The 17075-nt window shown below is 45.0% G+C and overlaps 1 long non-coding RNA gene across 2 annotated transcripts; it reads left to right on the forward strand.

Annotated features, from left to right (window-relative positions):
* Window positions 1–556: 556 nt before the first annotated feature.
* LOC106847515 (uncharacterized) lies at window positions 557–16825 on the forward strand. Of its 2 annotated transcripts, XR_011503198.1 has the most exons (6): window positions 588–679; window positions 1578–1687; window positions 7668–7861; window positions 9682–9854; window positions 15848–15957; window positions 16102–16825. It is a non-coding gene; the product is annotated as an uncharacterized lncRNA (long non-coding RNA). The 2 variants fall into 2 exon arrangements; XR_011503199.1 differs by lacking the exon at window positions 1578–1687 and having other exon boundaries at window positions 557–679.
* Window positions 16826–17075: the final 250 nt, after the last annotated feature.

Raw genomic sequence — 17075 nt, forward strand, 5'->3', positions numbered from 1 at the left:
CGAGATACATTTGCTGTTTTCAGCCCAACCCAGCGATATACCTTTCTTACACTAATGAAGTGGTGCAGACTCTTCTAGAAAATGATAAGCGCATCTTTATCTAAATTGTTCTAGGAGAGATTAGCTGGCCTCCAGCAGAGATGTTCCAGACAGGATTCTTTTGTTGGGTAAGGGCTTGCCTTCCAACTCCATAATTGTCTATCTCTATGAAGAAGACAGAGAAAGGGTCCAGAAGTTTTTGGTAACTATGATCCTTGTTAAACCTCACTACCTGCTCGGCTCTAGACATCAGTCAACTCTCACCTATTAATATTATCCTTTGAAATTCTGACGTGAGCTCCAGGAATTTAAAATATTCCCTTCTGCAGGATGACACAGCTTGCCAGCTTTAAATTTCAAACTTCAAAGCTGCTTTGGAAATAAAAGTCTGCTTTTACAATTTTAAAGGTTTCCAGCCGTAGGAGAAGTGAGCTGAACTTTGGAAATTTGCTTTTGAAATTTACACCTATTGACCAACTTACCAGTGAGCTTGAATGTCCCTGTGGCATGTGCAAGCAGCCTGTTTAACTTACCTTTGCTCTCTGACAGCTTAGGCCTGCCTCCAGTCCAGAGTAGTCTAGAGAAGAGGTGCCCAGCTCTGGCTGCACATCAGCGTCACCAGGAGCTTAAAAAAACAAAGGTAAGTGCCCAGACCCCCTACTCAGAGCTACTGATTTAATTGGGCTAGGATTGGGCTCAGGCGTGGATAATTTTTAAAATTCTCTAGGTTGTTCTAACATGTAGCTAGAGATAAGAAGCTGTTCTTGAAGACTTGAGAGACGCCATCTGACCCAGGTGCCTCTCAGACATCATTTCAGATCAAACCAGTTTGCTTGGGGTCTAGAGGTTCAACAGTGCTGTCATATTCCAAAACACCATTCAGGAATAAACGGATGAATTCTCTACATCTGTGGTTTTGATTCCCGGTAGACCTTGTGCCTTGAGTCCACTAGACCCAACTATGATGGTGGAGTGCCAGTGGGGTGAAGGTTGAGGGATGTTTTTACATCTCTAATGACAAAATTGGTGGGGTTATGGTCAGGCTAAACTCACCTACCTACAGGCGTTTTGAGTTTCTCTTGGCCGACACACAGCTTCCCCATGCCTGGACGAAAACATCTTTCTCTGAAGCTTCCAGAGACTCAGACAAGAGAGAAGACTCCTTTAAGGAGGCTTTTTTGACGTGCTGATTCACAGCTGTTTATATTCAAGAATAGCTACCCACTGGGAAAATCACATCTGTGCTGACTGTTGGAATAGTAACTGCCCACAGGAGTTGATGAGCCAGCAGACTCATCCTTTTGGATGGTGCTTGACCCCTAACATCCCCGCACACACTCCACGAAGGCACAGACTTCATGGGCCTCCCCCACCCTCGAACCCTCAAAGCCTAGAACAACATCTGACGCCAAGTTGTTCTCAAGAAGCATATTCAATGGATGAACACGTGAAGAAATGAATCAAATGATAATCAGGGCCCAGATAGGACTCCAGAGGCTATCAAAATTACTTAAGAATAAATAATTGTTTATTTCCAGAATCTGGTTTCCCCAGGGCTTCTCAGAAATGCTCAGATACCAGCAGAGGAAGACCTAGACCACTCCACACGTTGACACAGGGAGGAAGCGCATGGCCAGGACAAAGACGGGTCAGTCTATGTGAAGCTTTGGATCTACTTCTAAAGGACCAGCCTAAACTCTCTCATTGTCAGAGTTTCCCAACCTCCTTCCCCTTCAGCCTGAGCATCATGGAAGTCCGCCTCCGCAGAGCTGCCTCCCCAACCCAGGGCTTCCCTGCTATTAACTATACTAACTAACCCGCTCCCCTGCAGGGAAAGCCCCTCCCAGATCCCTTCTTGTACTGGGTCTTAAGCCCAACTCCCCACACCCTTGCATAATTCCGGTTTTACCCATCATAGCGCACCCCACCCTGCCCAGCTGGTGATGCACCACCAAGCCCTCCTCCTCCTCAGAGAGAGCAGCTTGGAAAATCTTTTTTTTGTGCCTCAAAAAATTAGAACTAGGCTTGTCCAGCCCTGGCAGTGTTAGCAATCATCTGCTGGAGACGCATACAAATTTGAGTAAAAAAAAGCCAAGCAGCTGCATTCTCCCAATCCCCAGGGCCCTAGAACACACCCCACAAAAAGCAGAATCCTTTCTTGGAATATGGAATGTGGGATTCAGTGAAAAGCTTCTGACCGAACCACCTTTCTCCTGGGCTCTCACATTATCCGCCTAGGAGAGGCCTGGGTCTAAAGGGAGGTGTTCACATCTATTGATTCTTACTTTCCCTGTCAGCCTGGCCGCCGACAACATGACTTGGCAGAGCCTAGCAGTTCTCCCTGAGCCTCTGACTGGTACAATCAAGAATTTTTACTTTGAGGCTCAGTCAGCTTTCTGATGAAAGGAATTCACTATGTCTCAGCGTAGGTATTGCCTGTGTCAATGCGCATGTGGAAAAAATCAGAAGCTGGAAGCCAATAGTTAATGCGTTGAATCTCTTGTATTTAACACATTCTCTGGCTGAGATTCAAAGTGAAGGATTAAATGCTGGTGACCTAGGGGCTAGCATCATCAGTGGCTCTAGAAAAGTCCCCTCCCTCTATGATGCACCATTTAGACTGGGAAGATTGTTCCCTGTGGACCACACCTCCCGGGATGTGCATCTTAATTGAAGAGCGAAATATCAAGCAACTTGATCAATAACAATAACCTGTGATTGATAACTACAGGTTAATGTTCTAAGAAGAGCAGCATTCAAATTTCTAATCAAGGGGCCATTGTTACTGATAAAAATTACCCCCTCTTGGCTCATCCCTATCTTTGAAACACTCATCCTACACAGGTTGGAAAGTGATCACTTGTTTAGGAAACTTCACTCTGTCTACATGATCACAACCACTGAGAGGTTTACTTAAACCGATAGTGGAATTAGGGACTGAGAGGCAAGGCTAAGAGAAAGACATTACATTTAAAGCAGCATCTAGTTAGCAGCTGCCTGATGTAGCTTTCCCCAACTCCCCACTAAAATACATACAGACACAGAAAAAGATTAAAAACCCTAAGTCATTCAGTCATGCAAAAAATATTCATCTGACAAGCACTGAGTAAATAGTCACTGCTTTCAAGGAATTTCTGGTGCAGTCACTGAACCAAACTCTGTCTTAGTTAACTATTGCTGCGTAACAAATTACCCCACAACTTGGGAGCGTAAAACAATATTTATTCTTGTGGGTCAGAGTCCAGCCAGGGCTTAGCTGGGTGCCTGGTTCTGGGTCTCTCACAGAGCTGTAGTCATCTCAAGGCTCAAGTGGAAGGATCTGCCTGCTTCCTCGCTCATGTGGTTGCTGGTGGGATTCAGCTCCTCAGTGGTTGTTGGACTGAGGATCCCCGGGTTCTTTGAGGTATGGGCCTCTCCACAGAGCATCTCATGACGTGACAGCTTTTGAGGAGCTGTAATAATGAAACAGAAGGGAGTACATCTGGAGACAAGCAGGAACCCTCCTCAATTCTCCTCCCATCCCCCACTCACTGCTGAGCGTTGGGGGGATCTTCAAGGTTTCATGCCTACCCATCTGTATCTAGACTTTCTTCTTGTTCCTCCCTTCATTGATTTAATCCATTCAATTACTATTTAGCGGCTCTCTCTATGTGCCAAGAACTATGCAGTGGGAATATAGCAGTGAACAAACACATTTCCGATTCTTAGAGAGTTTACATTCCAGTAGAGAAGACAAATGATAAAAAAGAACTGTTTAGTATATCAGAGATAAGTGTTATAGAAAAATAACGTGGAATAAGTGGGAGAGGGAGTGCTAAGAAATGTGTGTGTGTGTTTGTGTGTATGGGCCTGTGTTTGTGTATGTGTCATGGTGGGAGGTAATAATGTGAGAACTGGGCAGGGGACTAAAGGAAGGTAGAGGTCCTGGGGTGGCAGTGTGCTTGGCATGTTTAGGGGACAACAGTGAAGTCAGTGGGGCTGGAGCAAAGCCAGTGAAGTAGAGAACAGACAGACACAAGGTCTGCGGGATAGTTGGGCAGCGGAAAGTAGTGGAGTTCACTGAGCAATAATTTGAAGGGTTTCGTAAGCCATTTTAAGATTTTAGATTTTCCTCTAAGATGGGACACAATGGGTGGATTTAGAGAAAAGGAGCAACATAATCTGATGTAAGACGACTTGGCTGCTAGGTTTAAGAAGAAACTGGCAGCGGGGCAAAGGTGGAAGCCAGGAGACCAGTTGTAAAACTACGGAAATAATCCAGGCAAAAGTAAGAAGTCATTGGATTCTGGATATATTTTAAAGAAGAACAAATATGATTCAATGAAAGATAGAACATGGGATATGAGAAAAAAAGAGGCATTAAAGATGATTCTAAAGTTTTTGGTCTGAGCAACTGGTGCCATTTATGGGGAACAGGAACACTGGAGGGGGAAAAACAATGGGGAAGATCCGGAAATCAAGTATTCTGTTTCAGGTATGTTAATTTGAGATGTCTATTAGACAGCCAGATGGACATGTCAAGTAGGCAATTACATAAACGAATCTGGAGTTCAAGGGACCGATTCCGGGCTAGAGATGGAAATCTGGGAGTCATCAGTTTACAGACGTTATTTAAAGTCACGAGACTTGATGCATTCACTGGGAGGTTAGAGTAGATAGAGAAGAAAAGAGATCCAGGGACTGAAGCCTGGGACACTCCAACACTGAGAGAGGCGTGACGGGAAGGAAGCAAAGTGGTTAATGAGGTAGGAGGAGAATCAAGAAAAAGTTGTGTCCAGGAAAACAAGTGGAGAAAGTATTCCAGATTATTGGAGCTTCCTTTAGTTTATCTTAGGGCTTTTCACATGCTAACATACATAAGAATCACTCTACAAGGTGATTTTATACACAGTATCTTATTTATTTATTTTGCGGGAAACTTAAAGGATTTTCAAGGTTATTTTGACTTGGCTCGAATTTAGCTGTAGATGCTGACTGAAGAACGTACCTGTGGTGGGATGGGATCCACTGTAGGTCCTGAGGTGCTAGGAGGATTCCAAGTACTGTAAGGACAGAGGCAGTGTTTACCAGGGACTCAAGTGTTAGAGTTTTATGTCATTGAACTTTTTTTGATAATTGCAACTTTTAAAATATTTTATTATATTGGGGCCGGCCTGGTGGCACAGTGGTTAAGTGTGCATGTTCTGCTTCGGTGGCCCGGGGTTCGCCAGTTCAGATCCTGGGTGTGGACATGGCACTGATTGGCAGGCCATGCTCTGGTAGGTGTCCCACGTATAAAGTAGAGGAAGATGGGCATGGATGTTAGTTCAGGGCCAGTCTTCCTCAGCAAAAAGAGGAGGATTGGCGGCAGATGTTAGCTCAGGGCTAATCTTCCTCAAAAAAAATTAAATAAATAAATAAATAAATAAAATAAAATATTTTATTATAGAGAATATCAGATGTGCAAAATTAGCAGAATAATATAATGGTATAATAGCCTCTGTGTTCCCATCACCCAGTTCAACAATTATCAATTCATGGCCAACCTTGTTTCCTTTATATTCCATCACTATCCCCCATACATTTTGAAACAGCCTCCAAACATCATATCACTTCATCAGTAAACATTTCAGCATGTATCTTTAAAATAAAGACTTTTGGGGGCTGGCCCCGTGGCTGAGTGGTTAAGTTCACGTGCTCTGCTTCGGTGGCCCAGGGTTTTGCGGGTTCTTATCCTGGGTGCAGACATGGTACTGCTCATCAAGCCGTGCTGAGGCAGCGTCCCACATGCTACAACTAGAAGGACCCACAACTAAAAACATGCAACTATGTACCGGGGGGCTTTGGGGAAAAAAAGGAAAAATAATATCTTTAAAATAAAGACCTTTTTACATTAAGACAATATCATTATCACCCCAACAGTTAACAGTTTTTTACTTTAAGAAATCCAGTAAGAACTCAAATTTCGTTTGATAAATATGGTTTTTTTTAACAATTTTTTTTTGAATCAGGATTCCAATAAGGTCCATACATTGAGAATGGGGTTATATCTTTTAAGTCTCTATACATTCTCCCCTTACCATTTCTTATATATGTATGTGAGAATATTATATTATAATAAACATATATATTATTTTTTGTTTTTACTGGCAAATTATTTGTTGAAGGGAGCAGGTAGAGTTTCCCACAATCTGGGTTTCCGTGATTGCATCCTCGTGTTGGTGGTGAAATGGTCAACATGTTTCTCTATCCTCTGAACTTCCTGTAAAAAGGGAGTTGAATCTAGAGGCTTGATCAGCTTTGTTAGATTTTTTTTCTTTTGCCAAAACTACTTTATAGGTGTTGCTGTTTTCTTCCACCAGGACTCCTTTAATATCGGGTTCCATTTCTTTGTTGTGGTGCTGGAGGCTCTTCGCGATCAAAGCCTAGGTCTGAACGTTCTAACTCTAGCCTTCCTTCTTCATTTACTAACCGTAGCACTCCTACGAAGAGAAACTTCCCCGCAGTCTGTATTTGGTTTCTCAGTGATAGAGTTCATACAGGAAAGGCAACATAAATGCTTGATTTCTTACCTTTATTTATCAATTTTCGAAATAATAATTTGGTCTCTAGTGTCCTCCCACAGAGACCAATCAGGGCTTTGGGGTGGGTTGGGGTGGGGGATGTTGTGAATGCATGAATTTAATTATTTGATGTGTTTCAATCCATTGCAGTTATCCCCACTGATGCTCAAATTATCCATCATCAGCCAGTGGAAGCCCCTTCCATTGGTTCCCGAATCCTTTTAATGCATAATCCTCACTACCTAGTGCCAAAAGATGTTCAGGTTGATCTTGTATATTTCCCACTCAGACCTGGACTCAGCCATTTCTCCTCGAAGCTCTGGTTCTTTTTAATGGAAAAGGAATTAAAGTTGTTATGTACCATATGGGGTCACAGAATCAAAGACCCGGGCCGTAGGTGTTGAAGGAGATGTCACCTTGGTGAGCAAAGCTATACTAGAATCCTCTAGAACTCAGAATTCCACTGGGCACTATTCACACCAACCTCCTCTCAAGCTGTTGATCTAAGAAAAGGATGCTATTATCTCCCAAGCAGACAGCGTGGGGCCAAGCTGACGGCTTTGTTTCATTCAATCCAAGTAAGTAAAATGAGAAAAAAATGGAGCCCATGGAAAAAGGCTACTGAGTAAGAGAAAGGACAAATCCTTTCCTCCCTAAAGAACAAGAGGAAGGGACAAGTCCCTGAAAATGCAGATCACTGCAGGAAGAAAGTGCCGGGACGTCGTTCAGCATCCTAAATAGGGTGGAAGGAGAGACGTCTTTCACAAAACACGAGCAGACAGCCGCAGGATGAAAACAAGCTGAGGAGAAAAAGAACAAAATAAATAGAAAAGTAGATGCATGAGATAAGGAATTCTAAGGTAAAATTAAAAACACAAGAGCAAAATTACGATCAGACTCTGCATCGACATATATAATACGGTTGTTTTCACGTAACAATATATGAGAACTATCTTTCCATATGTCATTAAACATTTTTTTCACTGTGATATTTCCAATGACTGGACTGCATAGGTAATTCAACATAGGAAGGGCCACACTCCCTTGAACTCAACCCCTCATGTTAGAAAATTCAATATTTTCCAGGTTTTTCTGCCGTTACGAGTAATATGAAGAGGACATATTCTTGTACCTCTGTCCATGTATTCACCAACTATTAATCGAGCATCTAATGATTACTGGACATGGTGCTAGGTGCTGGGGTGCGAGGCGGTGAAAAAGATGGACACAGTTCCCGTCTTCATGGACCTTGCAGTACAACAGAGAAACAGGAGAATTAAGTAAGAAATTTCAACACTTTTGTGATAAATGATAGAAAAATTGTATGATGAGAAGGAAACACATGGCCAGGAAGCCTAACCTATTTTAGATTTTCCTGAGAAAGTGACATTTGATCTGAGAACTGAAGAATGAGAAGAGGTAAGCTAAGAAAAGAATTGCAAATAATGTTTCAGGGAAACAGAAGAGCATGTGCAAAGGCCTGAATATGAGAAGAGCAAGGCATACTCAATGGCAGGTCCCGAAGGGCCTTGTCACGGAAGGATGTTAAACATGGGTGTATCATAGTCAATTTTTTTCTATAGAAGACACACTCTGGAGCACAGTGGACACTGGATTGTAGCACAGCATGACTAAAGGCAGAGAGGCCATTTAGGAAGCTGTTCAAAAGCCCAGGCAAGAAACGGTGGTGGGACAGAAGAGGGTGTTGTCAGTGAGCATGCAAGGAAGCCAATGGACTCAGAAAAGACTTACGGGAGGCTGATTCATTTGATGTGGGCGGTAAGGGAGAGGGGTTTCAAAGCTAGATCCCAGGTTTCTGACTTTAGCAACCAGGGGGTGCCCTTTACTAGTAACGGGAGAAAGAGAAGAGAGAAATTATGAGTTCAGTTGGGTACTGTTGAGTTTGAGGTTCCTACAAAGTTCCTAAATGGAAATATCCAATATGCAGTTGGATACACAGATCTGGAGTTCAGGATCTCTCCTGAGACCTGGACTGGGATTCCAGATTTGGGATCCATCGGTGTATGGGTTGTCATCAAAGCTTTGGGAGTGCCTGAGATCTTATAGAAAAACTATATAGAGGGAGAAAGAACAGCACCTGGGGCAGCCCGCTGAGGAACAGCACCAACGCTTAAGGGATGGGCAAAGGAAAAAGACACTGAGAGGGAGCAGCCAGAGAGAAAGGAAGAAAACCAGAAAACATGCAGCTTTATAGAAGCTGAGGAAAGAGCTGTGTTATGAGGAAGTGTGGCTAACAGCATCAAATATTTCGGAGAGGTTAAGAAAGACAAGAGCTGAAAAGAATCCACTGGATTTAGTGACCATCTATAGGACGTGACAAGAGAAGCGACAGTGGTGAGTTGGGCAGGATGACCAGATTTCAGAGTAAAGATTTAGCTGAAGGTGAGGAAACAGTCAATGGATCTCTCCTTTGACTTTTGACCCAATTTGAGCAACACTGTCTTTTACTCAAGACAAGTTGAATTCATCTACATTTATTTTCACAATGGTTTTATTTGGGTTTTCTTCTTTCATTTTGTTTTATGCTTTCTTATTTTTATGTTCCATTGCTCTTTCTTTTCTATTCTATTTTTTGCTGGGTAGACCATTGTGTTTATCATTATCTCCTGAAGTGAACCAGAGGGTAAACAGCCTGCTTTTAATTCTACTCAGTAGTGGAACCTGAATTCGAACCCAGGCCATTCAGAGTCTGCACTCGCAGCTGCTGTGCTATACTGCATCTCTTGTGACCCAAAGCATCATAATAGAGATAGCAAATTAGTTTGCCCTTGAAAATAGTTACACCATATGGGCAATAATTTCACTTCTAAAAATATACCTTGCACATACATTATGAGAATTGCACATAGGTATTCATTGCAGCATTATTTATCATAGCAAAACAATCCAAATTTGTATAGGTTTTCTCTTTTTAAAAAATAATATCCATAGCTGTCCCTCTCTAGTGTTTGACTTGTCCTCTGGTCCGTGTTAAAAGTTTTTGTCTTGTATCTGAATTTTGTTTGTAAATTGATCACAACCTTTTAAAAGCTGATTGAAAAAATTCACATTATAATTTGTACCCTGTTTGCTCCCCGAGTTTGCTGACTGTTTACGACACAGAACAAGACTTGACATACAGGGATGGAGCAGCTCAGAGTCCATTTGAAGGAGGCAGAAGGGGTAGCATTTTCTGGCATCAGAGTCGAACACATTACAAGACCTAGGAAATTTGGCTCTAAGATGTCTGGCAAAGAAGCAGAAAGAAACACAGTAAGTTACATAATTTTCATTGTCCAATAAGACAAAGAATTCTAACATTCTTCGGTGGAGGTAGCTTTTTCTGAGGTCTAAAATCAAGCAGGAATTTATTACATGAATCCTCGTATAAAGGGTACTGAGGGACACTGAAGACTATCTGTGATACTGTGATTCATAAGAAATAGTATACATTTGGTTTTTGTCTAGTTTCTGGCATGGAATTCCTAAAACCATTGGAATTTCCTGAGCTATAAGAGCAATGGCAGCATCTTTTGTTATAGTATTTGGTCTCTTGTCTTCAGTTCCTGAAATCGCTTCAGAGCCATAAAGGTGAAATGGGTGTCTTGTTATTCATAACAAACTCCCTTCAATCACAACTGAGTTTATGTTAATGAGGTGACTTTTGGAAACGCCCTAAAGATAGGAGGGGGCTGGTCACCAAGGAAGCCGACCGCGTGATTAGAGGGTTGGAACAGTCCCACCCGTGATCTCCGGGGAGGGGAGAGGGCTGGAGACTGAGTTCAGTCATCAATGGCCAATGATTGGATCAGTCATACCTATGCAATGCAGCCTCCATAAACATTCAAAAGGAGGGGCTTCAGTGAGCTTCCAGGTTAGTGAACACATGGAGCTTTGGAGAGACTGACACTCCTGGAGAGGCATGGAAGCTGGGCTCCCCTCCCCCATACCTTGCTCTATGCGTCACTTCCATCTGGCTCTTCCTTTCCTGAGTTATAGCCTTTCATAATAAATGGGTAATCTGTAAGCAAAATGTTTCTCTGGGTTCTGTGAGCCGCTCTAGCACATTAATTGAATCCAAGGAGGGGGTCACTGGAACCTCCCATGTCTAGCCAGTCGGTCAGAAGCCAGTCTGAAGTCGGGGGTGGCGCGGTAGGGACAGTCTTGTAGGACTGAGCCTTTAACCTGTGGGATCTGACACTATCTCTGGGTAGATAGTGTCAGAATTGAGTTGAACTGTAGGACACAGCTGGTGTCGGAGAATGGCTTGCTGGTGTGGGGAAAAACCCCCCTCCGCACATCTGAATTGGGTGCTCAGACCCCTTACTATCTTTAAACATTTTATAAAGAAATCCTATTAAGCTCATTTGCCTGGATGGCTCTCTATGAACTTGCCATAAAAGCCCCCAGCAAGGTACCTGCTCCTAACCTGGGGAAGGTTTTTATGCAAAGAGCTGAAAGGTGGGGTCTGGGTCTCTGTCTCCTGGTCATATTTCTGTCTTCCTCTCATTGGTGGAGCTCTGCCACCAGCAAGGCACTTTCAGATCCCTTGCTGCTCCAGCTCTGCTGTGAAAGCCCCCTCACGTGAATACGAGCTGGGGGTGGGTGAGGAGAGGTTGTAGCCCAAAAAGGCCAGCTGTAAGCTAAAATTTCTTCGAAGATTTGCAATTTATATTTAAAAGCCATGTGAATTTTACAGTCTGTTTCATAATGTGTTATACATAAAAATGTGTTTCCCCCTTAAAACTTCTAACAAAATTGGTGCTCCAGGAAGATGGGCTGTATTTATCCTACTTGAGTATCCCTTGGCAATCCGCCTCGGACCTTACTCCTCCCACAGACATGCTATGATTTTAATTTGATGTTGGGACAGTACTTCCAGGGTCTAGATTAGTAAACTGCTTCTGTCCAGTATTAAATGTCTTAGAACAGAACATCATCTATTAGTCTAAGGTATCGAGAGGAGGGTCTGCGTAGCTCTGGCAGACAGGTGTTCAAATACGAGTTGACACTACCTTGTGAATATTTATGAGTTGGACTTCCTGTACAGCCGGCAGAGAAAGCCAGTGTTCCACACAGGTCCAAACGTCAAGAGCAACGACATTAGGCAAGAGCTAATACTTATTTCTCAGGAAAGATATTTTAATCTGTAGAATCATGATTGATCACGACCTACCTGAAGGCCCAGGGAGAAGATGCTTGGGTAGTGGACACTTGGTGGGGCTTACAGTAACAAGGCTCTAAGGAACGGTTTGAAATCTCCAACTTGGCACAGGCCCTCTGTGAGAGGAAGAATGCTCTAAGCACTTTGCACATTGAGTCATTTATTCTGTAAGCTCAGTCCCGTTCAGTTGGCCCTTTTTCCGGCTAGGATTCCTGGGTCTTGAAAGCCTAAGGTTAGCTAAAGCAACTCTGCAGGGAGGGGTGATGTGCAAATCCTCTAGCTGCGTTTAGGGTTGGGCTGGACCATCATCTATGTTTACAGAACGGTGGAAGGCCCAAGATCAATTGGAAAAAGATGTATCCTCCTAAAATGGGAGGCCACAACCTCCATGAGCAAGACTCTTGGCGTGCAGGTCATGGGTAGGCCAGTAGCCATCGGAAAGCTCCGTTTAACAAGGAAGAAAATACTTCATTGCGAGAAAGTATCTAAAACAGATGCTGGCCACCTCTTCCATAGAAGAACCTCAGAATGACCTCAGCAGTACAGCTATTTCAAGAAAAATTTCCTCTCAATGAACCATCAAATGAGTAAGCTACAAATTGCATCCCAAAAGAGCTAAAAGATTGAACTCTTTGGTACCATTTTTAAAGAGTCATTTAAATACTGGCAAAACTGCTATTTCAGACTACACAGGTTAGCCAGTGGGAAGCACCAGCAGGAGGTAAGGTTGGGTGTTTACTCCTCCAGAGCCCTCCTTGCAGGGCTGTTGGTTGGCAGTGGCTGCATTTCTCTACAGAAGGCTACAGTCCTGTTGAGGAGCCCTCTCCTACAGCTACAGCTCCCACCAAATTCTGGCAACTGCTCCCTCCCCCGCCCCTTCGGCTTTAGGGGTAAAAATGCCAACCTGAGATGTTTCACCACCCCTTCCCGGTTTCTACTAAGCCTGACCACACTGCTGCGGATGGTCCCTTCATTAACCTCTATTCAGCTCCCCTTTGGCCTGTGTCTTCTTTCCACTGCTGGCACCCTGACCCAGAGACACTCCTCACTCCAGGTCCGGCTGAGGAGGCAGCCACCATCTGCAACTGACGAGAAAAAGAGCACCGTGGACGGTACCTTGTTGTAAAGGCTTCTTCTTGGAAATGACACATGATACTTGGGTCCATTCTTCATAGACCAAAGCAAGTCATAAGGTGTATTCATTATGTATTGTTGTATAACAAATAACCGCAAAACTTAGTGGCTGAGAGCAATTACCACTTATGCTGTCACACAGTTTCTGAGGGCCAGGAATCTGGGAGTGGCTTAGCTGGGTGGTTCTGGCCCAGGGTCTCTCACAAGGCTGCAGCGAAGATGCCAGGGCTGCAGGCATTTGGAGGTCTGACAGGGGCTGGGGGATCTGCTTCCAGGGCGGTTCACTAACATGCCTGCAACTTTGGACTGGTTGTTGGCAGGAGGCCTTGGTTCCTAGCCAGTGGACCTCTCTAAAGGGCTGCTTGAGTGTTCCCATGACATGGCAGCCGGCTTCCCCTGGAATGAGCAAGTCAAGAGAGAGCCCAAGAGGGAAGCCACAAAACCTTTTATGACCTAGTCTCAGAAGTCAGACACTATCACTTCCAGAATATCCTATTCATTCTAAGTGAGTTATTAACTCTAGCCCATATCATATGGGCAAAGCTAAACTTCATCTCCAGAAGGGAAGAGTATCAAAAAACACATGGATATTTTAAAACCACCACACAGGCCTACACCTAACTTCAAAGCATACAATGTGGCCGGAAGATGAAGCTCAAACATTTGGCGAATAGTACTAATGACTGGAAGAATCCCAGGAGATTTTATTGGCCACTTAAGAATTAAAATCTGGATCCAAGTTTTACCATTGTGTTTGATTTATGAATCTTTGCTATATGAATCTTGGGGTCATGGTGTTGAAATAGAATTTGATCCCAATCCAGAAATCCCTAGGAGTGGGAAGAGGGACAGCCCAACAGCCAGACTTCCTTGAAATGATAAGTAATTCCCAGGGCTAATCCCCTCTGGGAAGAAGAGATTCTTTACGTAAGAAAATGAATTATTACATGAGGCCCTAGGCAGGCAGGAGTGGGGAAATCCAGTTCTTTTCATGAGCCTCATTGTGCTGACCTTGAACTTCCCTGGTTGGGGGAGCCAAGGTGGTGTCCACCCTGTGGAGCTGGGAGGTCTGGAGTCAGAGAGAGGGACTTCTGGAGAGAGTCACAAAATAAACCCTGGCTTGTGAGCCAACTTCCCTCTTCCATATTACTCTTTGTGTTCATTTCTCATTTGTATGTCCTAAGGTTTTGATAAAACCTATTTGAGCGGGCTAGTCTTGTCCCAGAAGTCCAGATCATGAGACAAAGGTGATGTATCAAGGGGGGAGCAGCGTGTGGGAGGCAGGAGTAGCTGAAGAGAGACTCATGGGGAGAAGTCAGGCTCAAGCTCCAAGTTGGAGCCACACGGTCCAGCTCTCCCCACCAAGAGACTCTGCTCTCATGACTAGACATAGAAATTCTGGGTTGTATTTTATTAAGACATCCAGTATTTCCTTACTACCAGCTACCCCCAATCTGCTTGACCCCACAACCTCAGCTGTCAACACAGCAGCCCAGAAATCCAGGCAATACTAAGATCTTGGGCAGTGGGTGCAGATGCCCAACGATTTATTTGTGAGGGAGTTGTGCAATCATTTCCAGACCTAAGACCTGAGGCAGAAGAAATGGAAGAGACTTCCAGTCAGGGCAAGAGGTCCAAGAGAGTCAGAGAGAGTTTCTCTATCTGATGGAGCCGAGGTCCTGCAGGGAAATGAAAACGCTTTCCACCTTTGAAGTCTTCCCCAGGACCTGGGTGAACTTCTGGTGAGCGTCTCTCCCCCCAGCAAAGCAAGGTCATAGGAACAAACAACACAACACCTCATGCCGTGCCTGCTCCACAGCGGCCTTTGGACTGTGGGCTCGTGGCGGCGTTCCAGCCGTGGAGAGGCAACGCAGACCCGGGTCAGGATTTGCTGGGGCACCAGGCATCGATTGTACCTGTATGATGAACAAGCATGGTTTGTGACTAAAACTTTATTTTTCTGTCTCCCACTACCCTTTAAACTTTATTCAGTGAGGAAACTTTTCTTCTGCTACTGGATGAAAACTCAGGAGGCCTCATGATTTTTGGGTGCTCAGTTTTAGGTAACAGAGAGCCTTGCAGTCACTTTAGGTCAGAAGGACAATCTCATTCAGTGGTTATATAATGGACTTTCCTTAAAGACTCTTCAGTCTCCATTTGAAGGAAAGTCTCCCTCTCTCACAGCCGAGGCTTGCAGTTGGTGCTACCATCTCTGGGAAAGTCTTCTTCCAACCCAGTCCCCTGGCCTCCATCCCATAGCGGCTCTTTCCACCATCACCAGATGAGGGAAAGGGCAGGCAATGAGGTAAGGGGTCTGGTCTCACGCTGCTTGCCTGGACAGCTTTGCGCTCTCTGGGCTGACAGAGAATTAAAGCTGACTCCCTGTCGTGGGTGCTTTCATGGATGGCTCAGAGACTCCCACCACAGGACTTTCCTCCCAGTTCCCTTGACCCACGTGATGCATCTGTATTCTGGATGGTCACTTGTGACATCTTTACTTCCAGCTTCTTACTGGGGCCCCACAGGCTAACTCCTCCGTGTGGCCCACTTCTGATCCATGGGAAACACACTTGTCTTTGTTCCAGTGAAGTCTGGGATGACCCTAAGATACCAGCAAGCTCCTAGCTCTGCCCCCAAATCCCTGAATCAGTGCATCTGTCTGTCCTACTCCAGAGAAGGGAATCAGACCCCAGGCTCCAGGCACCCCCTCAACTCAGGAGGTCTTGTGGTATGGTCGCTATCTCCAAAGATGGCCGCCATCAATTCCTTCCCTTCCTTTATATACATGCCCAATCAGCTAGCAAGAAGTGGAGTCTATACTCCTATACTCCACCCCCTAGAATCTGAGCTAGCCTGTGACTGCTTAACCAACAGCATGTGGTGGAAGTGACTCTGTGCCAGTCCTGGGCCTGTCCTTTAAGAGGATTGGCAGCTTCCCCTTCCTCCCTTCCTCCCTGTTGGCACCCAGCCTCCATGCCGTGAGGAAGCCCAGGCAGCCACACAGAGGAGAAGCAAAGCCCTCAGCCAGCAATCCCCACTGACCACGCAGCCATCAGCCAGTGCCAGCTTGCCAGCCAGGTGAGTGAGTCATTTTGGAGCTGACACCATGTGGAACAGAGACAAATTGTCCCCACTGAGCCTGGCCCAAACTGTAAAATTGTGAACAAATCAGTGGTTATTGCTGTTTGAAGGCACTAATTTTTGCAGTGGTTTGTTTTGCAGCAATAGGTGACTGAAATACTGGGTGAGCTCTCCAGCGAGTGTCATGGAAGCCTTTCCTGCTCAGCTGGGGATGAAGCCGATGACACCCCCTTTCCTTCCCACGTGGGTACATGGAGGACTCAGCATGGCAACAGATCTCTCCAAGGAAGACTCTTCACACGTCATCCCCTCTCCCCACGCTCTAACTGATTTTCAGATCCCTGATCTGCCTGAGGCGTCCAAGAGACGTAGAACCAGTTCTTAAAACTCCTTTGTCAATTCAAGATGTTTGAGAATTCTGTCTCACACTCACTTGGAGGCCTAATATCGTTCATATTAATTTCTCAGCTAAAGCTAAGGCCCAAAGAACCTCATCTTGAGGTCCTGGGGCACTGAGTCCAGGCCTGGCTGGGGCATACACTGACCCCTGAGAGCCTTCAGGCAGGTGGGTGGTGCCAAGCAGTGAGTTTTTCAAATTTCTTTTAGCCAGAAAGTCCTGACAGAATCTTATTTGAAGGCCCAAACCAGTTGAAAGCCACGTTATAGTTGAAGAGGGAGTGAGAGGTCTGAGCTGGGCCAGGGCCCCCCCATCCTTGCCCAGATAGTGCCCCTAACGTGACATAAATGGCCTGGGTTCTGCAGAGCACAACTGGAACACCGCTGTATACGGCGATGAGCTCGAGCTTGGGAGCAGCTTGAACTTCTCTGCATCTCAGCTTCTTCACTGTAAGATGCGGGAGACAACACTACCTACCTCACAGGTTCTCGTGAGAGGTGGAGGAGACAGTGGAAGCACATTTGTACCGGGCTGGTATTCCACAAGCATCTGTCCCCTTTCTCCTTTCAGCTGGACTCATGTTTCCAGTCACCAGCACACCGAGTTTCCTCCCTGGTTCAGTGGAGAGCCTGCTGCCGCACCCCGGGGCTCAGCAGGACGTCACTGCGTGGGACAACCCACAGCTCGTCTTCTAAGAGGGTGTCCAGACCATCCTGTG

The sequence above is a fragment of the Equus asinus genome, chromosome 5 (genome assembly GCF_041296235.1).
Source record: "Equus asinus isolate D_3611 breed Donkey chromosome 5, EquAss-T2T_v2, whole genome shotgun sequence".
In the NCBI taxonomy this organism is placed as follows: Eukaryota; Metazoa; Chordata; class Mammalia; order Perissodactyla; family Equidae; genus Equus; species Equus asinus.